This window comes from Macaca fascicularis, chromosome 6 (assembly GCF_037993035.2).
Source record: "Macaca fascicularis isolate 582-1 chromosome 6, T2T-MFA8v1.1".
NCBI lineage: Eukaryota > Metazoa > Chordata > Mammalia > Primates > Cercopithecidae > Macaca > Macaca fascicularis.
The window spans coordinates 73476628-73501650 of record NC_088380.1 but is presented as its reverse complement, the minus strand read 5'-3'; the positions used below and the strand labels follow the sequence as shown (position 1 = coordinate 73501650).

The following is a 25023-nucleotide window of genomic DNA, read 5'->3' as shown; positions in this document are numbered from 1 at the left end:
GATTAACTTGCTCATGATTAAGCTGATAGCAGATTAGAAGTAGTGATGGGATAAGAACTTTGGACTTAGATTCCAAAGATTATGCTTAGTCCACTAAACCAGTTCCTCTCATTCTTTTGCATTGAAGTACTACTAAGTATAGAAGACGGAATTTGAACCAGTTGGGAGTGGGGAGTCCCTTGGGATTGCAGCTTCTGGTGTTGTAGAATGTAATTGTTCAATGCAAGTGCTAATTTTTAAGGTTTCATAAATGATGATGTTGCGATTAATTTCACAGTATACAGCTGATCCTCAAATAACATTGTTTTTGTTCAATGTAGTTTTTTTGTAACATTGATGAGAAAAATAATCAGTTCCTGGCCAGAGTTACCATTTGTGTGAAGTTTCCATATTTTGCCCATGTCTGTGTGCGTTTTCTTCGAGTTCTCCGGTTTCCTTCCATTTCTCAAAGATGTGCATGTTGGGTGAATTGGCATGTCTATATTGCCCAGTCTGAGGGATTGTGGGCGTGGATATGAGTGTACCCTGAAATGGAATGATGTCTTGACCAGGGCGGGTTCCCACCTTGTTCCTTGAGGTGCTGAGATAGACTCTGGCCACTTAAGACCTTAAACTGGAATAAGTGGGTATCTCAACTCTGTTTTATGTTGCTATAAAGAAATACCTGAGGCTGTCTAATTTATAAAGAAAAAAGATTTATTTGGTTCATCATTCTGCAGACTCTACAAGAAACATGACACTGACATCTGCATTTGGTGAGGGCCTCAGGTTGCTTCCATTCATTGCAGAAGGCAAAGGGGAGCTGGAGGTGGCATATGTAGAGATCACACTGTGAGAGAGGAAGCAAGAGAAAAGGCAGGAAGAGCAAGTCTCTTTTTAACAAGAACCAGTAGAGTGAGAAGTCAACTCACTCATCCCTGAGGAAGGGTATTCATCTATTCATGAGAGATGCACCCCCATGACCCAAACACCTTCCATTAGGCCCCAACATTCAACATGAGGTTTGGAGGGAACAAACCTCCAAACTACAGCATTCTGCTCCTGGCCCCCAAAATCTCATGTCCTTCTCACATGTAAATACTTATCATTCCATCCCAATAGTCCCAAAAGTATTAACTTGTTCCAGCACCAACTTCAAAGTCCAAAGCCCAAAGTCTCAACTGAGACTCAGGGCAAGTTTCCTGAGACTTAGGATTGTAAAATCGAAAATGATTATTTACTTCCCAGACACAATGGTGTAACAGACATTTGGTAAACATTTCTATTTCAGAAGGAAGGAATGGGCCAAAAGCAAGGAAAGACAGGTCCCAAGCAAATCTGAAACTCAGCAGAGCAGACAGTAAGTCTTAAAGCTCCAGAAATGAACTCCTTTAACTCCATGTCCTACATCCTGGGCACACCGGTGAGAGGTTGGTTCCCAAGGCTCAGGCAGTCCTGCTTCTGTGGCTTTGCAGGCTCAGTCCACTTGGCTGCTCTTGTGGGTTGCAGTCAAATGCCTGCAGCTTCTCCAGGCTGAGGTTGTACACTGCTGGTGGCTCTAATATTCTAGGGTCTGGAGGGTGGGTGGCCCTGCTTCTCAGCTCCACTAGGCATTTTCCTTGTGGGGACTCTGAGGCAGTAGGTAAAAAATGATCTTCTTGTTTTTATTAATCTTTCTTAAATGTATATATAGCTCACATTTATTTCAATGTTTAATATTAGAAGTGTTTTGGTTTTTCTTTAGAAGTTTGGTGATGTTTTTGTGACCAGAATATGCCATAGAACTTAACTCTTATTTATATCAATTAGCCTACAGTAAAATTGGTTTTGGTTTTTGGCATTTCACTAAGTGAGGACTTAGCCATATTTGTTTGTTTGAATAAAAAATATAATTGCTCCTCCATCTCTTTAAGTATAATTGACCCTCTAGAAGAGGAGACATGGTTAGATTACGGCTTTAAATGTCCTCTGGGTACCAATGGGTGTTAAGAATCTATCTGCTCTGAGGATTCAGGTACCAGTTTGAGAAATGCCAGGCTATGCAGTACTGCTTTTTTAATGGAGGTTACAGAGCCACAGATGGTCATGTGTTTGGGATGTTATCAAGGGGATTTGTGCACTCAGTAAAAGGTTAGACTGGGGGAGGCTTAATGACTGCTAATTTTCTATGGCATTAACATAACATAATGGTTGAGGGTAAGGTTATAGAGTCAGATGAGCCTTGGATTTGACTCCAACACCTGGCAGTTGTATGCTTTGGGGCAAGTTATTTAATGTCTTAAAGCTTTAGTTTCCAAATGAGTAAAGAGGAGTTAATTATACCTACCTCATAATGGGTGTTGGAAGGATTAAATTAGCTGGTATACTGGAAGCACTTAGCTCAGAGTCTGGCACACGTTAAATGTTCAAAAATGGTGGCTGTTGTTCTGTTTTTCCAAGGGGGCTCTGGGACAGGCATGGAAATGAGCCCTCACACCATCTCCTTACACTTTCCTTCTCTGTGCTTGCTCCCCTCCCTGCTTTGCCCCAGTCGTAGGAGGTGATTGGAGCTCTGCCTGGCAAAACATGATGGACTGATCATGAGCCATTTCTTCTGCCACAGATAAAAATGTTTTGGCTCCTATTTCCTGCCTATGGTCTTGAACACCCTTGGAGGAACAGTCACCTGCACCGATGCGTTTCTTCCTCCCTCTAACTGCTCGGTAGGATGGGGTAATGGGCATGTTGTTTTGGCTGCAGCAAAAGGTGTCCACCAGGGCTTTACCCCCACTTAATACTATGTAACAAGGCAGGTAACAATTTGACCTTCTTATGTTTATCACAAATAAGGAGAGCAAGTGATAAAGTATAGTAAGGACATATGAATTCCACATAGAAAAAGAAAAAAGCCAATGAGAAAGTGTTCTCTTTCTCTTTTTAACGAGTCAGACATTGTAACCACATTTCTTTGCTAACCAGTCATTTGTAATGCATAGAAATTTAGTCAGGTAGAGCCTGTCTTCCAGGTGAGCAGTGCCAAAACCAATTGATTGTCTCTGATGCTGCTTCTGTAACTGCCATGGCACTAGCCATAGTTATGAACATTCTGCTGCTCTGCGCTGCCTCAGAGCATTCCCCGCGTGCCTTTGTGCCTTCTTGTCATCGTTATCAGTATTATCCTTATGATCAAAATACATTAATTTTGTTTTCTGTTTGAAAAAGCGTTGCACTAGGCAAAATTTGTGAACAGTCAGATCCCTGCCCCAAACAAATTTACACTGTAAAGATCACAGTAAGAGGTGAGCAACTCTGAATAAACATATTGCTCAAATAAGCAGTGTCACAATGACTTCTTAGAATGGACCGTTCACGAGATAATCAGGCCTTGGGTAGGAAAACAGATAAAACAGAAGGTTACTGTTGATTAATGTTTTATTTCTGCTGAGCCAGTTTGATTCCCTTAACTACCATTTCTGTGGAGCAAAAGGGGCCAGCAAAGACCTTTCTGATAAAAGTTCAAAAAGTCTTATTGTAAGGGTGACAAAAATGTTAGTGAGTAGAGTCCTTATTGTGGACAATGGACTAGTTCCTCTTGGTGGAAATGGGCTGTTCTGCCAAGGGAACCCAAGGGAGTGATTGGGAGGTTTTTGTATATTATGTAACCAAGTTTATTTTGGGAGCTCCGGAGCAGAGTGTGCTGCTGTCTTTAACTACATGTGCTCTATTTCCATAACGACCACTTCATTCTGAGCTGTGTGGAACATCATCTACATTAGTGCTGGGTGAGCAGCCATGAAGAGGTGGTAAGGCACCAAAACTAGTGAGATGCTCCAACGATGCTTGTTGAACTCTGCCCAGAAGTAAACATCTTAATTTGGAAATGTAAAGATATTACCAGTTACACCAATCCATGGCATTTGGATTTCCGTTCACAAAGGCATCCAAAAGCCCCTCACAATACTCAGCTTTCACTCTCTGAGTAAAAGTCTGTATTTTTTGTAGTTTATCCACTTAAAATAAGTATTGACCAGAAATTCTTTATGAACTCATAATGAAATTCTGTAGGCCTCAAACTTAAAACCCTAAATAGTTATGGCTTTATGTTTTGAAAATTCATGTCCTTCCTAGGATTTTCTCAGCTCTACTGGTGCCTACTTCCTTCTTCTTTATATTGTTCTGCAGCCTGCATTTTTCTGAATATGTTTCTTTCATTTTCATGAAGCTGGTGCTTGATCTGATCTCTCCACATTCTTCTTAAAATGGTTTGGCAAGTATGAAAGTATAATTTTACAACGGTAAAAATCATGATTCTCAGGCAAATGCAAAACAAGCACATAACAATGATTGTATTTAATTCATTAAATAATGGAGGGTGCAGGTAAAACAGTAAAACCAGCCCAAAAAGCACTGGAAATGTGACATATATAGTCAATTCAACAAAGAAATGTTAGAATATAATTTCTGGGTTAGACGCAACACTGGTTAATGTCCAGCAGGTCCGTTGGTTCACACTGGTTGTCTATTTACCTGGATTAAATTTATTCATGTTTCTAATAATAAAAATGTCCATGTTGGCCACTACAGAGTTGTAAATTGTTGTAAAAAGTGCACCCTAGCATTGTACTGAAAGTACACCCAGTAATCTCCTTTCAAAATATTGAATAATATTTTTAGACACAATCTAGAGTCTCTCACATTGCAAAAATAAAAAAACAAAAATATTCTCTTCTCATCTCAATTCATTTCTTCCCTATTGCTCTCATCCCCTTTCATAGCCAAAGTAGTAGAAAGAGTTGTCTAGTTTCACTGGCTTCATTTCCTCACCTCTCACTTACTCTCCAGTCCACTCCAATATGAATTCTAGTGCCATCATTTTTTTCTCATCTTCTGCTGTGGTCACCAGTGACCTACATCTTTCTAGATCCAATGAATGTTTTTTATTCCTTATCTTATCTGACCTTTCAGCAGCTTTTGAATTTAACCACACATTCCTTGATACATTCTCTTCCTTTGGCTTCTGGGCCCTAATACTCTCCTGGCTTTTCGCCTGCTTCTTAGGATCCTTCTGCTCTGTCTCCTTGGCAGGCTTATTCTGTACTACTCTGCCATTAAGTGTTGGGATTTCTCCATGTTGGGTTCTAGACCCTCCTCTGTTCTTCAGTACTTTCTTCTCAGACACCACCCAAGCTCATAACTTCAGTTATCCCCATTTGCAGATGAAGCACATATTTGTTATCTCCAGGCTACATACTTCTGCTTATATACCTGCCTGCTTGCTTGACACCCTCTTTTGAATTCCTAGACATTTCAAGTTTCACCACTGTCTGTCAAGGTCTAGCACAGTGATTGATGGGTCATAGGAGTCCAAAAATGCCTGTTGAATGCATGAGTGAATGCATAGAACCAACCCGCCTGAAGAGGGGGAATTAGAAAGTGTTTCCTGCTGGGCATGGTGACTCATGCCAACCCTTTGGAAGGCTGAGGCAGGTGTATCATTTGAGCCCATTAGTTCCAGACCAGCCTGGGAAACTTAGCGAGACCCTGTCTCTACAAAATAAAAAATTAGCTGGGCATGGTGGTGCACGCCTGTAGTCCCAGCCACTTGGGAGGGTGAGGCAAGCAGATTGCTTGAGCTCAGGAGGTTGAGGCTGCAGTGAGTTGTAATCATACCACTGCACTCCAGCCTGGGCAACAGAGTGACAGCCTGTCTCTAAATAAAAGAAGAAAAAAGAGAAGAAAGAGAGAGAGAGAGAGAGAGAGAGAGAGAGAGGAAGGAAGGAAGGAAGGAAGGAAGGAAGGAAGGAAGGAAGGAAGGAAGGAAGGAAGGAAGGAGAAGGGGAGGGAAGGGGAAGGGGAAGGGAAAGGAAAGGTGAAGGGGAAGGAGAGGAAGAAAAGAAGAAAGGAAAGAAAGAGAGAGAAAGAAAAGAAAGAAAGTTTCCTGATGCAAATTGTGAAGGATAAGTGGGAATTTGCCTGGAAAATGAAACAAGGGAAACTCCAGGTAGAGGATACAGTATGAATATGAGCAAAAATCCTGGCCTGTAGTTTGTGGAAACTGAGAAATAGTGTTGCTAGAGCAAAAGAGGCAAGTGTAATGAACAAGGCTGAAAAATAAACAGGAGGCAGATGATTGCTGCTTCTTCATCCAACGAGAGCTTTTTCTGAATTTCAAAAGTATTTCATACATACCACTTATGACACGATATCCTTATTATGTTCTTTGACATCTCTGTGGGATGCAAGGGCAGGGTTTGATTGTTACTCACCTTTGCGTCCTCAGCTCCTGACTTTATCATTGATATAAATGGCAGGCAGCTGAGAAGGAAGAGGATTAATTAATGAACTTGCTGACTATTCCTTAAGCATAGGTGACACCTAGCATAAAAATATAACATAGTCCAAATTTATGCTGACAAAAACTGTAGTGGTAGAGGACAACAAGGATCTCTAACACTCCTTTCCTCTCCCCAGGCCAGTGTGGGACATATTCTGGTGTCCTTTCTTTCCTTACATCAAAGTAACAAAACTAAAGTTGCTAAAGGTATCAAATCTAGAATAGAGGTTCTAGCTGATCCTTGCATAATCCTGGTGTCTGTAGTGATAAATTAACATATATTAATGTTGTTTCTAAAAAAACATCCTATACTGAGCAGAATAATAGTGGAAATGAAGCCTGAAAATGGCTTATTTTTACTTCCAAGAAAAGTAGAAACAAACACATGTAACTTATGACTGAGTCCTTAGGAAGAAAGACAAAATGAAACTTTATCTGTAATATTCACCTTGAAATTAAGGTAGCAAATATCCCAGATCTTTATAAGATGTTTTTTCCCTCCTCTGATTGTAAAAAAAAAATACTAATATGTGTTCAGTATGAAGTAGGATGAAAGAAAAATTATGAAAAATCTCACTAACCAGAGATAAACAGTTAATATTCTGTGTATATTCGTCCAGATAGTTTTAAATACAAACATAAACACACATATGCATACATGTGTTTTATAATAGAGGTTATGTTATACATGCTATTAAATAACCTGACTTTCTACCTTATTGTGTCAGAGATAATTTATAAATAGTTATTTTTAAAGTTCACATAGGATATAGTCCACATAGGTATACTTCGTGATTTATTTGTCAATCGGTCACCCAGCAAATTTTGATTGAGTCTTACTTCATGCCAACAACTTTTCTAGATATTGAGGCTATGCCAGTGTACAGAATGGAGACCCTGTCATCAGTTTATTTACTTTTAACTTGGCAACAGAGGAACAGAAAATGAACTCATAAATAAGTAACATAAATTCAGGTGTTAGTGAGCGCTATAGAGGAGATAAAGGACAGTGATGTGCTAAAGAGTCACAAGAGTCACTTCAATTTCTGGTAAGATGGCAGACTAAATAGTCTCAAAATAAGCTCTCTTGTACTATCCCAATACACAATTCAGAGAGAATAGAGGTTTTTTTTGAATGCACAGTCAAGCTAGCAAGAAAGTAAGGACGATCCTAAAAATCCAAAGATAAAAACTAAACAATTATTCAGAATAATACTTTGCACTGAATCTCCCTGAGACCATCTACCAATACGGAATTGTAACGGCAACACCCAGGAGAGGAGGCGAAGATGGAGCCTGTGCAAAGAGAAGCGTGAGAAGGGGCAAGTCCCATAAATTCAGGGCCCTGAAGTGCTACCCTCTCCGTGAAACTGCCTTTACGGAGATGACGAGAGAACTCTTTGTTTTAAATCCAGGAGAAAGGAAAAAATAATGGTCTCTCTTGAGAATTTATCACCACAGCCCTGCCCTTGTGTGGGTTTGAGGTTTAAATTTATACCACCTGCATGAGCTGGGAAACCCTAAACCAAGAAATTAACAGTAGTCCCAGTCTGGCAGTGCCTGGGCACCTGGCCAAAGCCAAAGAAAATCCTCTGCTGAGTCTGAACTGAGGGCCTTCTGAATTCCGACAGGTTTTAGTTGCTCAAGTAGGTCAAATGTATTGAAAGTCATATAAGAAACATGCCCCCATGACTGAGATTTAAAGAACATTGACAGTTTTAAATGTTCATAGAATAAATGGGAAAACATCAATAATTAAAGACCTAAGTATACAACTTAATAAGTCAGGGGGAAGAAGACAGAAAGAAGAAAGAAAGGAAATAAACTATAGAAATAAGTAAAAACAAGGATATAATAAGGAGATTCAAGCATACCAGAAAGTGGGTTATTTTAAGGCCAAATTAAATAGACAAACCTTGGCAAGAATGATAAACAAAAATGGAAAGAAGGTGCAAAGAATATTAGAAAGTGAAAGGGATACAACACTGATATGGTAGAGAATAAAAAGAAGTTAATGTCACAGAATGAATTTGTGACAGTAAATTTGAAAACAGATAAAATGGACAATTTTCTATAAAACCAAAACATAAAATTGATTGTAGAATAAGTAGAAAACCTGAAAAGGTCTATTAGTATTCCAGAAATTGGATCACAATGTAAAAATCCACCCACTGAACACGCAATGAGAAAGTGCTGTGGGTAGTGGATAGGAGAAGGGTGCCCTCATCTAGGCTCAAAGACTTCCTCAACTGGTACATTTCAGTTAAAACCTGAGTGGTGAGAAGAAGTGAGCTATGCAAAGGTCTGGAGAACAAAATTCCAAATATAAGGAATATCAAATGCAAAGCATCTGAGGCAGTGAGAGAAACAAAAAATGCAGAGATAAATGAACAGAAATAAAAGTTAAATGAAATAAAAAAATTCATATACTTGTAAATTCCTAAACAGCTAACATTTATTAAGTTCAAATCTGTGCAAGTCACAGAGCTCTGAGTTTTATATTCATGATTCCCAGTCCTCAAACATCTTTGCAAGGTAGGTTCTATCCCCATTTTGTAGAAGGGGTAGCTGAGGCTTCGTGAGGTTAAAGAAAGTGGCCCGCAGACACAGAGGTATTGAGTAGCAGATCCAGGACTCAAACTGGTCTGATATCTAAGTCTGAGGTTTGAACCACTTGTGCTGTGCCTGAGGAGAAAGTGCCAAAACTAAATGCAAAGACTGGAGCAAAGGCTTTCATGTGTGATCACTGGTTCAGCAGCATCAACATCTCCAGGGACTTTGTTAGACATGCAACTTCTCAGGTCCTCAGGCCTCATCCCAGACTTGAATCAGAGACTCTGGGGGGTTGTGTCCAGTAATCCGTGTTTTAACAAACCCTTTAGGTGATAACCTCTGGTCTAGAGCAACTAGAAAGGTAGAATGTGGTGATGACAATGACATGGACCTAAGAGTTAGACAAACTGGACTCCTGGTTTGAGTCCAGCTCTGCCACTTCCTTATATATGATCTTATACATCACTTAAAATTTCTTAGCCTCAGGTCTCTTATCCATAAAATGGAGATAATTATGGTATGTATGTTCAGGTTTTTTTGAGAATTAAGTAAAATAAATGTAAATATTAGTAAATCAGTGTGCTGACACGTGGTAAGTGTTCAATAAATGTTCTCCATACATATTTGCTGGTATTCCTCTCTCTCTCATGCCTGGAGTCTGTCTTCCCTTAGCCTTTCCACAGGTACTCTGCATCCTCACTTTGCACTGGGGAAGAGGAATTAGAAAGATGGAACTATCTGGAGTCTTTAAGTCCAGGTGAAAGATGATAGTATAATATAGTAACTATACTAGAGCAATAGGAGTGCAAAAACAGAGAAGGGGAGGACTCAAGAGTAGTGTCTAAGGAAGCGCCGTTGGAGCTTGGTGCCTGATCAGATGTGGAGAACAGCAAAACAAAGAGAGATGACCGTGGGCCTCTAGTGTGGCTGATAAGCGAACTGTGGTTCCAGTGACAAAATAAATTTAGCTGCAAGAACAGGCTTGGGGTTATGATAATGTGTTCATATTTATATTTAGACAAGTGAGTGTGAAGGTGTGTGGGTGGCAGACAGAAAGAGAGAGAGAGACTGGAACTATAATACCAGTTGACAACCTGATGTTCCTTGTAATGGAAATTGCCACCTTCTTTCTGTGGGTACCAATGTGATGGAGAAGGGTGCTACTTGCCAGCCAGCAGGCCCTGCTGGTCATGCCACATTCTGTTGATACCCAACAATCATGGCTAGTGCTAAGTACGGCCTTAACACAAGGAAGTATCATTCAGGAGACAGACTGTGGGAAGGGAATGAAGCCATCACTAATGAATAGGCTAATAGGACTTGATGAGCAGTGAAAATCAATGAGGTACGAACTGCCTGCCTTAAAAAATGAGCAAGGTAAAAATGGAAGAGTGCCAAACCACAGTTTATCTCCAGTGTGTGCTAGTCCTCACCTACTGAAACAGAATTCACACTAATCTTGCACCATCCCTGACATGGTCATGGGTCATGATTATGGATCATGGGTCATGGTCATCAATTCAGTTTGTCCAATTCCATAGTATTAATTATGCATCTAAGTACTGTGGGCTAAGATGCATAATTTATATTAATTATGGGCTAAGTACTGTGCAAGACACAGAGAATGCAATTTTTGCCACTCTTCCTTCTCTGCATCATCATCACTATTATTTTATCACTCGACATTACCTATAAAGTGCCAATAGATCTCTTTAGCTGCTGCCTGTCTTGCAAAATTGAATCACTGTACTCAATTAAGACTCTTTATTTGTTATTTTTATCTGTCCTCCAGCCAGCACATGCTGTGTCTGTGTCACTTTACACCATTATCTCTAGAACAGGGAGCACCCATGACATCCGAAGCTCAAACTCTCTTGAGTACAATTCTCAGGATCTCTGTGGCCAGGCTTCACGCTGGGCTCATGAGTGCATTAAAAGAAGTCCAAATCCACAGAAGTGAAGGTATTGATGATGACTGAGATCTCCCACCCTGATTTCCTACCTAAGAAAGCAAGTGAAAAATAAGCCCTTCCCAGACAAACCCAAAGCCCTTGGAGTGTAGGCAAATCCTCCTCTGGACACAGCTACTAAAGGATTCTGAGTTGATAAGATGAATTTAGCTGGTTCTGCGTCTTACATAGTGTCACACAGTGCAATGATCAGTAGATTAGAAGCCTTGTATTCTGTTCCTGGCTCTGCTTCCTTGGGTAAATCAGTGCATTTTTCTGGGTCCCAGCTTTCTCACCTGTAAAAATGCCACATTCAAAGCAAGCCAGAGCATTTTCGTGTCTAAGCTTCTCCATAACTTAGTTACTCACTAACTGCTTTAAGTAAAGAAGGCACAAATTAATGTTTTACATTTTCAGGAATGTATATCCCCACCCAGTGTCATATCCCTTTTTGGTCATCTAAGTTGCTTGTTTGCATCTGAAGGCCCTGGGCAAGCCACACATGGATTTCTTTGTTTAAGAGAAGAAGCACATGCTAGTCCTTTGTCTGCATAGAAGTGGATTCTAGCATAGAAGCCATGCCCCACTCATAGGGCCTTTGTGGTGCTCTATTGTCTACCATGGATCCTCTGATGTGTGACTGCCTAGTAGGACTGTTAGCAGCCTGAACCACCTTAGTTTTCAGTGTTTGTGCCTTCTGGTTTCAAGGCTGCCACTTCTCTTGACAAGTGGTGTCTGTAAATACCCACACCTCTGTGTCTGCCTGGATTTCTGAAGTAATGCTTTGACTAAACCATCCCCTTGATGGTCCCTGCCTCCTGGTGGCTCCTCACACCTGTCCCAGATCCTGGGAGACTGCCTCCATTCGCAACGCACTTGGTTAGCTCAGGCCCAACACCTTGACCTGTGTCTATGACTCGTGATCTCCCATTGTCAAGATAACATGCAGATAGGATTACACAGAATGGTTCTTGACTGGCCTGAAAGAGGCTGTTCACTCAGTTGGAGGCTGAGGAGAGTTATCAATGATAATTACTAAAGCTGTATTCATTTCTTGCTATTTGGTGTGTTCTAAAGACTCTACTAGGATAAAGGAATGGAAAGGATTTGAACTTGTTTTGCCTTTCTGATTAAAAACTGGCTTAAAAAATTTGCTCTAGTTTAGACCTCTGCTTAAGGTCTAGCGCTGCCACCTTTATTATAGGAGGCAACTGGAGCTAAGCAAAATGAATCAGAACTGCATATTGTAAGCAAGGAATATTACTTGTGTCATTTTTGGCTGCCAACAAAATACCAGGAAAATTACAAAGTAATAGTTACCACTGTGAAAGAGAATAGGAAATAAAATGAACTTTTTATGCCTAAGGAAAAGCTTTCCATTCCCATTATTTTTACAGGGCAGTACAGGAGCCTTCTGTGGATCTTGGCACCAGATATCACATAAACAATCATTTATACACGCTCAGAATCCAAATATACTCTTTTCCTGGGGTCTGCATCTATTACCTTGACAGGAACAGAGAAAGGGTTTTAATTAGATTTATTTTATATGTAGAAATTGCCTCTTTTGTCAGCAGGAAAGAAATCTAGTCAAATGGATAATCTTATAAAAAGCAACATAAGCATGTCTAGAACCAAATCACACCCTATAAGACTCAGGCTTTCTTTCTTTTCTCCCACTTCCCCCCAGATTTACCACACAAACTTGGAAATGACCTGCCTTCTCATTGCTTAAAGCACTGACAGGATCCCACAGAAGAGGAGAAAAGTTGATGTCCAATTAAGCTCCGTGTGTGCATTCAACTTCTGTTGAGAAATTTAAAGAAGAAAAGGCTTCAGGTGGTAGTGCAACATTTAACATGTCTCCATAGCCTTTCCTACTTTACTTCAGGGTCAAAATCTGTAGGGTCTAGACAGGGCATTGATGGAGCGTCCTGGAACTGATAGAAAGTTGTTGGTCTGGAGCTGGGAAAAGTCCACAGACTAGGAAAAATATATGTATTATTATAAGGAATTGGCTTCCATGATTATGAAGGCTGAGAAGTCTCAAGATCTGTGGTCAGCTAGCTGGAGACCCACCCAGGAGAGCCAATGGTGCAGTTCCAGTCTGAGTCTGAAGGCCTGCAAAACAGGAGAGCCAATGGTTTCAGTCTGAGTTCAAGTCTGAAGGCAGGAGAAAACCTGTTTCCTAGCTCTCAAACACCCTCATAGACACACCCAGAAAAATCTTTAACCAAATACCTGGGAAATCTCTAGTCCAGTCAATGTAACATAAAAAAAATTATCCATCACATGGGAACAGTAAAGAAATGTAAGACATGATTATACATTCATTGATTCAGTTCAATTTAGAACCAGATGAATTCACAGATGAGAAAACACACTCAGATTGGTGTGGCTCACTTGGACGGCAGTTTATTTCTGGAGAGCCTATCACTGACCTGGTCAGTATTTCAGGCAGCCAAAGAAGGAGTTGCTTTATCCGGTCCCTATACAATGAGAAGATTAGACTGTAAGCTCCTCTGGGAGTAATGACACATCCTGTGCTGGATGAGTTCTGGCATATGAAGACACTGTAGAAAAACCTAAATCTCCTTATTTTTAGCTCTGAGCTATCTTTGTTATGTTTTGTCTAGCGGCCAGTGTGATGTTGTTTTGGAAAGGAGCAAGAAGGTGAGGGGTCAAGAACAAAATGCAAATATCTTTGAATGGTGTTTGTGATGAGCAGCCCAGGCTACTTCTAGGTGAATTGTGGTGGTCATTTTCATTGAGTAGGTGACAAGCGCCTGAACCCCATGGAAAAAAACAGAGAATTTTGCAACCAAAAATTTGGATTCAATTCCGGCTCTGCCATTTCCTACTAGTGAGATTTTTAGTATGTTCCTTAGCCTCTCTGAGGCAAATTTTATTCATCTATTAAACAAGGATAATAATACTTGCTTGTCTTCTTGTCTTATGCGGTATTTAAGAAGGTAAAAAAAAAAAAGATAATGAAAGGGATTTGTAAATATAACGTAGAATGTGAAATAAATACATCCATTCCGCAAACATAACTTGACACTTGAATTAAGCGACTTCAGCTCTCAAAAATTTAATAATCTAACCTAATAACCATCTATGAGTGTGCTTGTTTATGAGGGGAAGCATACTCACAGAGGTGTGGGGGCCAAGGGTAAGTGGTAAATGATGCCTAGAGAAGCAACTTTAAAAACAAGGGCAATAGAAATATCCGTCTCATAGGTTAAATTCCTTTCAGATTTGGTGCCCAGAAAACAAGTATAGGAGTGGGTGGAGGGTTGGAAGAGTTTCTATGAGAAGTAAAGTAAATACCAACGATATGGTTTGGCTGTGTCCCCACCCAAATCTCAACTTGAATTGTATCTCTCAGAATTCCCACATGTTGTGGGAGGGACTGAGGGGGAGGTAATTGAATCATGGGGCCGGTCTTTCCCGTGTTTTTCTTGTGATAGTGAATAAGTGTCATGATATCTCATGGGTTTATCGGGTTTCTGCTTTTGCATCCTTCTCATTTTCTCTTGCTGCCACCATGTAAGAAGTACCTTTTGCCTCCCGCCTGATTCTGAGGCCTCCCCAACCATGTGGAACTGTAAGTCCAATTAAACTTCTTTTTCTTCCCAGTCTCGGGTATGTCTTTATCAGCAGTGTGAAAATGGTCTAAAACAACCGATTCTGGTCATCTCTGTATAACTCAGAACATTGAGAGTTCGGCTCCTGTGCTTCTGGTCTACTTTAAAAATACCAGTCTTTCTTCTTTCATTATCACTTTCTAGGAAGTCCAATAAGAAAAACTGAAACTGGGATTAGAAAATCACTTTGACTTCAAAGGGATATTAGATGGCCTATAGTTTTTATTCATCTAATGATTCTTAGTTCAACTATGAATATACAGATATATTTTAAATGGTCCCATTGCCCTTTAACATTAATACACAAACGTGTCTATTAGATCTAGACTCCCACCTGTTTAACAGTGAGAATACCAGTCTTACAGATCCCTCTTTCACTATTTCCAGGAATCTATGGGCATACACACATATGTGCCTAGGCCAGTGATTTCCATTTCTTGCCAATGCTGGCCAGCTATTTCAATGTATTGGAATCTCTGAAGTTAAAACTTTATTCTTAAAGCTATATTTTCATTGTGACAGCCTGCTTTTACACAGTTGCAAATTAATGGTGCCCAATATGATGGAACTGGAGCATGATAGCTGTGCCTCAGGACAGGAAATCTTGCCACTGCCCTTATAAAGTGAGTAGGGGACACTCCAGTTTTAAGCTTAGCTAGGTATTGAAGAAGGAACCCCAGTAAGGATGCCTGATCCCAATGTGCCATAGTATTTAATGCCATGATATACTTCAATAGATATACTTACTTTTTTTTTCTAGGTGAGCAAACACAATGGTAGGATGCCAAAGTCAGGATGTCTATGATATCCTCCACCACATTTAATTTAGACCCTTTACTCACCTACAATTCTCAGGCTTGCTTCTGGTTTAGATTTATTTATTTTTTTTTTAGTGCAGTCTTTTTTCTAAATTTATTTTTAATTGACAAATAATGGTTGTGTCTCTTTATGGAGTACAATGCAATGGTTTTATCTATGTATCCATTGTGGAAAGATTCCATCAGACCAGTTAACACTTTATCATCACTTCACCAACTTACCATTTTTTTTTGTGGTAAGAAATGTTAAAAATCTATTCTTTTAGTAATTTTGAAATGTACAACATATTATTAACTATGGTCACCATGCAGTTGCAATAGATCACTTCTCCAGTTTAACTGAAACTGTTCTCTTTGATCAACATCTTTCCTTTTCCCTCCCTTTCCTCCAACTTTGTAGCATCTGGTGACCACTTTTCTGCTCTCTGCTTCTATGAATTTGACTTTTTTAGAGTCTACCTGTGAGATCATGCAATATTTGTCTTTCTGTGCCTGGCTTACTTTATTTAGCACACTATCTTCCAGTTCCATCCATATTGTTACAAATTATAGAATTTCATTCCTTTTAAGGTTGTACAGTATTCCACTGTGTCTACACCACATTTTCTTTATCCATACATCTCCTAATGGACACTTAGGTCGCTTCCATATTTTGGCAATTGTAAGAAATGCTGAAATGCATCAATTTACTTTTTAAAGATTTATCCCCTCTGTTGGGGTTGTCTCAACATATCTGATACATTTGATGACTGTATCCCAAGGGTTAACAGGCTTTAATTCAGCATGTTCTTCAGAGGCAATGTAAAGTAATGGATGAAAATAGATGTGCAGGTGATGGGGTGTTGCCTTTCTATACTCTACTAGGTGAGCCCTAGCTCCAGCCTAACCAAAGCCCATGTTACTATTCTCAAACCACTTTAGGGTTCGTTTTCGTTTTTGGACACAGTAAAATCTCTTTTTGTTACAGGGTCTTTGCACTTATTTTTTTCTCTTCTGGGAACCCTGTCCCCTGATGATTGCTCAAGTCTCAGCTTAACTGTCACCTCCTCAGAGAGGCATTTTCTTTCTATTATATTACTCTATTTATTTATTCTTTAGCACTTTTCATAGTCTGCATTGATTTTATTTCCCTGTTCCCTTGTTTCATGTAAGAGCCACAAGAGCAGCAGCCTTGCCTGTCACCACTGGATCCCAGGGTCTAACGTAGTGAAGGGCAGGATACATAATAATAACAGTTAACATTTATTGGGCACTTACTATTTGTAAAGTACTGTACTAAGTACTTTTACATCTATTAACTCACCCAATCTTAATTTGCTCCTTTTTTACAAATGAGGAAGCTAGAACTTGTAGAGGATTTAAGAACCTAGTCACACATTAAGCACTTGGTAAGAGATGAAGCTATCTATGGTTTGGTGACTCCAAGTTTTCAGCTTTACATTGTTCTGCCTCTCCTCATCTGCTTCTGCAGGCGGTCATGATAGCAGAGATCAAGGTCATGCCATGGTCCCAGTACCTTTTTTCTTTTCAAAAGTTATCTCAAGTTATATTCATTTGCCTTTGAAGAAAACGTACTATGTTCCCCTCTAGCATGATGTCTTACATTGGGGGACTATGTCCTAGGTCACCAAAGGTGTCAAAAGGCTTTTCAGCCCTGGCTTTCCAGATCTGTGCACATGTATCCTCTCCAGAATGACCAGTCACTGGTAGGAGGATGGTCTTGCCTCTCTTGCTCATTCTACAGTCCACAGACTACTGCCAGAGGCCTTTTTCCTCTCCATGTGTAAGCCTTCTTATTTCTCTCATATGGGTGGTATCTGTTCTGATGTTACAAATATTTTTTTCTCATTCTCCTTGTGTACACTATGTGTGCTGATTTTTCCTCAGTGTTTGCTGCCATACTGACGCCAGCTCTCTCTGCACTTAATGCCTCCCTCTTACTCCACATGAGATGGGGCAGCCAACTGCCCAGACTTTAGAGGGACTCAAAAGAGATGGTTTCTTTTTTACCCTGTGATACCCTTTTTCCATTCCCCAGTAAGCTGTTCCTCCAGTGCTGTCTCTGGGGGACATGTTGCTGCTCTTGCCTGGAGCTGCACTGGTTACTCGGTCTGGGCTCATGTACAGCTCTAATTCAATTTACAACGCAGTTACATAACTGTTCCCAGTCTCCAGTTGACCTTGATGTCAAGCAGCGGTCAAGTTGTACCAGCCCAGAGAAAGGAGGAGGAATCTCTGGTCAGCCCTTGAGAACATTTTAGCTGGGGTTCTGGAATGGAATGTGGCACCAAAAGGCCAAACCAGACCAGTAAATTCTTTGGAAGGTTGAAAAGCAAGTGTTGTTGATTTTTGTAAGATGGATGCTGTTGACTTTCAGGGCAATCCTGTGTCACTCAGGATTGTGTTCTTGGACCAGAGATGAGGGTGCTGTCCTCTTTTCCCATGAATCACTGTAAGTGGATGAGCCTTTCAGTCTCAATGGGAAGTGCTCCTAGGACTGTCTTGGCTTGGAAACGTCTCAAGGACAAACTTTTAGCACATTCTTTTCTGAAGAGTTCTGGTTCTACTCAGTTCTAAACAGTGACAAGAATAGCTAAGTCTTTCTTCTGTTCTTAATAAAGCGAGGAAGCCAGGGGTTTCAGGAAAAAAAACAAAAACACAAACTAAAGCTTGGGCAAATCGGTCAAAATTTCAGAAATTCAGTAGTATGAAGACTCTCTAGGAGCAAGTACTCTGTTTATTTTGTTCTCTGCTATATCTTTACACCATGAATAATATCTGGTATGGACTAGGCACTCAGAGAATATTTGTTGGATGATTGTATAATAGGATTTGTGGATTGTGACAAGTGATCTTTTTCTAGTTAATCTGGCAAAGGCTACCATACTAGAAATTTTCAGAAGTCTGCTTTACGTATTTCAATCATATATGTGTCTGTGCAAATACAATGCTAAATAAATATTCTACAAATGTATATATATACAAATGTCTATATCTATCATGATTAGTGATCATTAACTGGTTACTCATCTATGATAAGCACATTAGTAGATTGTGCCTGGATTTAAAGATTGCCTTAAATAAACACCATTCATTTATACTAATTTGACTATCCTCATTGACAGAACTAGATTCATGGGACTTGTGAGATTTATGCAGTTACAAAAGGTTCCTTCCTTAGAAGGACCTCATACTTGGTTTAGTGCTCTTCAAATTCATAATAATTTTTGAACAAGATGACCCTATATTCATTTTACACTGGACCCCACAAAGGTAATTCTGCCAGAAGTATAGAGAGAGCAAGTGTAGAAAAATACTATCTAATATCACCTTTTATATGCTAACAGCCCTGAGTGAGAACAGTTGCTTACTGACTATGGCGACAACTAGGATAACATGTGGTGTGGTTTGGCTGTATCCTGACCCAGATCTCATCTTGAATTTTCACATGTTGTGGGAGGGACCCAGTGAGAAGTAATTGAATCATGGGGCAAGTCTTTCCCATGCTGTTCTCGTGATAGTGAATCAGCCTCATGAGATCTGATAGTTTTAAAAAGGAGAGTTCCCCTGCACAAGCTCCTCTCTCTTTCCCTGCTGCCATCCACATAAGATGTGATTTGCTCCTCCTTGCCTTCCGCTATGATTGTGAGGCCTCCCCAGCCATGTAGAACTGTAAGTCCAATTAAACCTTTCTTTAGTAAATTGCCCAGTCTCGGGTATGCCTTTATTAGCAGTGTGAAAATAGGCTAATACATCACGCATATCAAGAAAGGATTAATCTACTACTAGTTCAAGACATTAACTGATTAATTAACTTTACTAATGACAAATGCATCACATATATATTCTTTCAAAAAGAATAATCCGAGTATAATTCGTGAATTCACTGGTAGCTCTTCTCTGATGTGAACTATCTCTGCTTTAACAATCTTTGCCTTCCAAAATTCAATAAATTTAAGAGGCCATAAATGCTAATAAATCATCCATATTGCTTATCTTTTTTGACAGCACAGCCATTCTCATTCCTGAAAATTCCTATTGTTTGGTCTGTATCACATTTTAGTGCTTGATCAAAATCAATTTTGAATTTGAATACATGCTGCAATCTAGTTCTTTTTAAGGGGTTTCCACATCAAGTGATTTTCAAAATTTTACTCCCCAGAAAGTGTAGATAGGGCAACATATATAATGCTAATTTTTAAAATATTACGTAGCCTGACACTAGGCACATAATAGCCAATGAGTAAATACCTAATTAAGTAAATTGAACTAACAATTAGAAATTTCCTACTTACCATGCAGGAACATACACATAATAACTTTCATGTATCTTTTCTTAAGTAAAGGTTAAACTCCTAAACAGCTGTTTTTGCTCAAAAAATTTTAAAGTTGCCAAATATTAGATGGTAGCCTACACATGCTGCTTATATAAAAACAAATTCAAACCTCTTTGTATTTTTCAAAATAGAAAACTGAAGAAATTTTTTAAAAAGTCAAACCTTTGAAACACATAGTGATCTTTAGGTAGATTTCATTTTTCCAACGTTGCCTCATTTCAAAGCACACCAACTGCTCCAGCTTAGCTTTGCTGAACCATTTAACACCCACTTGCATCTCAGAAAGTTTCCTGTGTTTATAATTACAAAGGATATTTCATGACAACCTGTTTGTTGTTTATTTATTTATTTATTACAAACATCGAGTCACTCAGCACTTTGGCTGAGCAGAGCAGGTTCATTCTCATGCACATCTTGATACATAACTGAAGTTGTTGCTTTAAGTCAAGCTGAGGCCAGATCCTCACAGCCAGACAGTTCTTAATTGCTTCATTTTTGAGATAGGGATTTTCTGAAATATATTTTCTTGCAGAGGAGAAAAGATTTTAAAACTTTGCTTTCACTTCACACTGGGAACAAGGAACAAGCAGATGGAAAATAATGAGTTTCTTCAATACTGTCTTGGCTGGAGAAATATTTTCTTAGACTCCACCTTTTTCTACATGTGCCAGCAACACCAAAATCCTGTTTTCCATTAGTTTGATTCTTGTTAACTACACTTCATTCCTCTTTGGGTAGAGTAAATCACAGATGGAGTGCCATATCATCGTGGTGCCCAGATAGAAAAAAATGTTCGCAAACTTTGACATCGATAAAGAATCTAAAATTCAAACTCATACCACCATATGCATCCTAGCAAAGACAGTAATCATTTATACTGTTCTTTTGAAAAGAGACTAAAGTCTTTCATTTAAAATTTCTTCATTAAAAAACATCTCCATTGAAACACAAAACTAAAACTAAAAAAAAACAATGAAATAATGACTTACCACTGTAAGTGGACTAAATTAGAATAAATAGTATCTGAAAAGAATCAACTTAAAGTGTTTAAATAGCTATTAATTTCATCATAAAAATAATCTTAAGACTGCATGTACAGGCTTAAAGGAAAAAATTAGACCGAAGTGGAAAGCAGAAGGCATCTTAGAAGCATCTACATCTCCTATCATTTTCCACAAGGAAATTGCATAAAAATCCTCTCCTTGAGAAAATTCAATCCTCCACATGCTATAGGAAAGTAACCCTCTTTTCTTATTTTCAAGTTTCTCAAATTGAGATCCAGTTTAAGTGGCTTCTCCCAGATCTTTCAGGTTTCCCTGGTTTTTAAAACATATTATCCCCATGAATGTTCTTCTTCATTCAAAACATGAAACACTTTCAGGAAATCTACATACATCCAATAACAATTACATAAGTAGGCACTCATTCCAAAGAGGAAAAGAAAAAAGAAAAAGAGAAGCTTAAAGGGATTGGCTAAAGTGGGTGATCTACTAGGATGCTGGGAATAAGTGATTCTCTGGTGAAACGCCTCAAACACATTTTTGTTTTCAGTGAGCCAGAAAGCCTGAAGGGGGTTGACCTGAGGAGGATGGCATGAAAAAGCGATAAAGTGAGCAGGCTGGTACCTGTCCAGTATGCAACCCTAACTGCTGATCAATGATCTCTAATAAATCATTTGGAAGAGTTGGTAACTTATCCTCCAGTGTAATTTTTCAAAGACACTGATGTCATTATGGGTAAATAAGAATTTGACATTGAATAACCCCCCCAAGATTTAGGGAAGTGAAATGGATTATGAATGACTGTCTCTGTCTATTTTCTGCTGCTATAACAGAATGGCACAGACTGGGTGATTTATAAAGAAAAAAATTTATTTGGCTCATGGTTCTAGAGCCATGATTCATCTTGAGGCAAATATTCTCTAGCTGTGAGCCGTGAAATCAAAACAAGTTATCTACTTTCAAAATACAGTGATAGGACAGGCGTAGGATAGACATTCCCATTCCAAAAGGAAGAGATAGGCAAGAAGAAAGGCATAACTGTTCTCAAGTAAGTTCAAAGCCCAACAGGGAAAACAATATTAAGTGTTAAAGCTGGAGAATAATCTCCTTTGACTCCATGTCCCACTTCCTGAATACATTGGGGTGGGAATTGAGCCCCCAGGGCCTCACATAACCCCACCCCCATGACTTTGCTGAGCTTAGCCCACTCGGCTCTCAGGCATTGGAGTCTCATGCTTGCAGCTCTCCTAGGCTCACATTGCACATTGACAGCTCTACAGTTCTTGGGTCTCAGTGGCCATCCCAATCATAAAGCTCCACTAGGCATCACAGTAGTGGGGACTCTCTGTGGTGACTCCACTCTTGCAGCAGGTTTCTGCCTGGGGCCCCCAGATTATTCATGAAATCCGTTGAAATCTAGGTGGAGGTAGCCATGCCCCCAAACCTCTTGCATTCTGCAGACCTACAGACTGAACACCATATGGATGCTATCAAGGATGGATTACTGCTTGCATGCTCCAAAGTGGCCTATACTATACTTGGGCCTGCTTAAGCCCTGGCTAGGATGGTCAGGGAGAACTGCACTGGAATACAGGGAGGAGCAGACAATTGAGTAATCTCTGAGGAGAGAGCTCATGAAGAGTGCCCTGGGCCTGTCCCCTAAAACCATTCTTCCCTCCTAGTGCTCTGGGCCTGTGATAGGAGGGCAGCCTCGAGGAACTCTGAAGTGCCCTCAGGGTCCTTCTCTCATTGACTTGGTTAATAGCACCTGGCTCCCCTCTATCTATGGTGATCTCCTTACCAAATAGTTGCTTGGCTACACTCTTGATTTGCTCTCCTAAAGATGTATTTTCACTCTTTACATGGCCAGGCTGTGAATTTTCCAGATCTTTCCATTCTGCTTCTCTTTTAATTATACATTCCATCTTTAAATCATTCTTTTCCTCTCACATTTCACTGTATGTGTTTAGAAGTAGCCATGCAGTGGCCTGAATGGTTTGCTGCTTAGGTATTTTTTCTGCCAGATATTCTGTCATTGCTCTTAAGTTCTTTCTACATTCTATAAAGCCTTCAAACATACACACAATTTTACCAAGATTTTTGATACTTAATAACGAGGATGGCTTTTACTCCAGTTTCTAATACCTCGTTTCTTATTTCTGTCTGAGGCTTCATCAGAATGGCCTTTAACTGCCCATATTTTTATGAACATTCTGGTCACAACCACTTAAGTAATCTCTAAGAAAATTCAAATTTCCTTATAATTCTCCTTTTCATCCAAACCCTCACCAGAAATACCCTTAATGTTTCACTGCAATACAGACTTTTTCTTGCCTGATTCTCCAAATACTTGTAGCCTCTACCATTACCCAGTTCCAAAAGCTGCTTCTACATTTACAGGCATCTCTGTTCTAGTAACAGCAGCCGCATTTCTCAGTACCAATTATCTGTTTCACGGGTTAATGAGTGATTCTTTCCTTTTGAGATCTGTGTTTGCAAGTATCTTCACATCGTGAAGTGTCTCACTCTTAAGGAAAATAAAAAAGCTTACAAAGCTTTTAAGGGCACTTCACCCCCCAGATAAAAGAAATATATTGTATTTTATGATAAATGAAGGGCATCTGCAACCTGTATCTTACACAGGGTGAATCACTGGACTCATGTTTTTAAAAGGAAGAAAAATGGCTTGAAAGGAATTGTTTAAGAGTGGTAAAGTCATTTACAAAAGAAAACCAAATGAAAAAATCAGCCAAATTACATAGAGTAACTCTGCACTGAGTAACTAATTAATCATGGTGTCCAGGGGAGCCTATCTAGCTCTTGGTTTTCTGTGGTCTCAATAATAGGTAAATAGAATCTTAGAGAAAAAAAAGACTTGTCAGGTGTGTTTTTGCTTGTTTTTAACAAAGGCAGAAGTGCACTCAGGAGTCCTTAATTGAATTCACAAAGCCAGGCAATATGTTTAAATGTTATCATTGTAAAGCTATATTAAGTATCAGAGCAGCTTTTTGAAGTCAATATTTTTAAATAAAAAATACAATTTAAAGAGGATCATGGTCCAGTGGTGAAAAACCAGGCCTTTTCCTTACTCCAGCTATTTAGCGCAGAAAAGTTTATGATAATTATTAGAATGACAGGCAATGATGAATTTCTACTATGCAACATGTTAGGAAATGAAGACTGCTTTGGAATTGAAGAACTTTAGAATCAACCAAGAGTTGTGCAAATACAAGGCCTTGGCTTCAAAAGGGAAATTTAGTTGTAATCAAATCCTGCTCCTCATTGTCCTTTTTGACTGTAGGTCACAGGGCTCTGTTGGAGATGATGTTGTGCCATCACTCTAAGACATTCTACTATAACTTACTGAGTACTAACTAAGTTTCAGTTCACATGCCTGGCCTCCTGGGTCCTAAGACACAGACCCAGACCACCAGGAAGGTGCAGCGCAGTATATGGTGACTGCTAAACCCCTCACATAAAACAAAACAAAACAAAAAACAAGTAATTATTGCTAAGCAAACATGAGCTTTTAAAAAGACTTTTATTATACAGAAAAGAATATGAAAACACAAAAAGATACTAAAGCCTGGTAAATATGTCCATTCTGAAAAAAACGAAAGTTATATTTTAAAACTCACAGGGAAAGCTCTACTTTGGTTTCAGTCATCATCTTTGGAAGAAAAGGAAGTTGGATTTTTCCATTAACAACTCACGGTGCCTTTCTCTCCATCCTGGGTGGTGGCCACGCCACTGTCAGCCTCTTCACACGACTCAGCAGTGGTCAGGGTTGGCCCTTAATGCTGAATTTGGTGTGGCGCTTTCAACAGACTCATTCTTTGGCAGATATCCTGCCACACAGAGAGAACTTTTTGACCAGGTTGTAGCAATTTTTAATAAAAGGATAAACATAAACGGAACTCTCTGTACTTTTTCATTATAGAAATAGTGTTTAGTACTCAACTGATACATTGTACTCTTTTCTGAATTGCTCTGCAGGAAGCATGTTTAAATATGATATCTGGGCCCCCAAATAGACAGTACTAATGGCTTCTGATCAACTCTGAAGCTGAAAGGAGACTTTGTAGAGTCTTGCACAGCATCACAAGTAGTGTGGTGCATCCCTCATCCCAATGTGTTAATAACGATAGAATTTAGAGTGTCTAACCTGAAAACTTTCTGAGAACAAATGTTTCCTATCTTAATGTCGGATTTTTCACAAACATCCTATGTGCATGTCTATCCTATATGGACATCTACCAGGATGGAAGCAGGAAAAAGTGCAGTAATTAAGGGGAGGCTCAGACTGGGAATGAACATGCAGAAACTGAGATCTAGAGCCAATAGCTGAAAAGTCATTTGGGGCAAATGGCCAATCTCAAAACAAAGAAGAAGAGATGAAGTTAGAGAACTTGTGTTGTTCAAAGGA

At 39.4% G+C, this 25023-nt stretch overlaps 2 long non-coding RNA genes across 3 annotated transcripts in view; both read right to left on the bottom strand.

Moving 5' to 3' along the window:
- Positions 1 to 678: 678 nt before the first annotated feature.
- Positions 679 to 25023, bottom strand: part of LOC102145684 (uncharacterized) — a 169672-nt gene continuing 145327 nt past the window's right edge. For both annotated transcript variants that reach the window (XR_010587391.1, XR_006698732.2), the window contains 2 exons: positions 6225 to 6273; positions 679 to 829 (listed from right to left, as the gene is read on the bottom strand). This is a non-coding gene — a long non-coding RNA (uncharacterized lncRNA). The remainder of the gene's footprint in view (positions 830 to 6224; positions 6274 to 25023) is intronic.
- Positions 16489 to 24452, bottom strand: LOC123573973 (uncharacterized). Its single transcript, XR_006698733.2, has 3 exons — positions 24236 to 24452; positions 19759 to 19886; positions 16489 to 17832 (listed from the first exon to the last, which is right to left on the bottom strand). It is a non-coding gene; the product is annotated as an uncharacterized lncRNA (long non-coding RNA).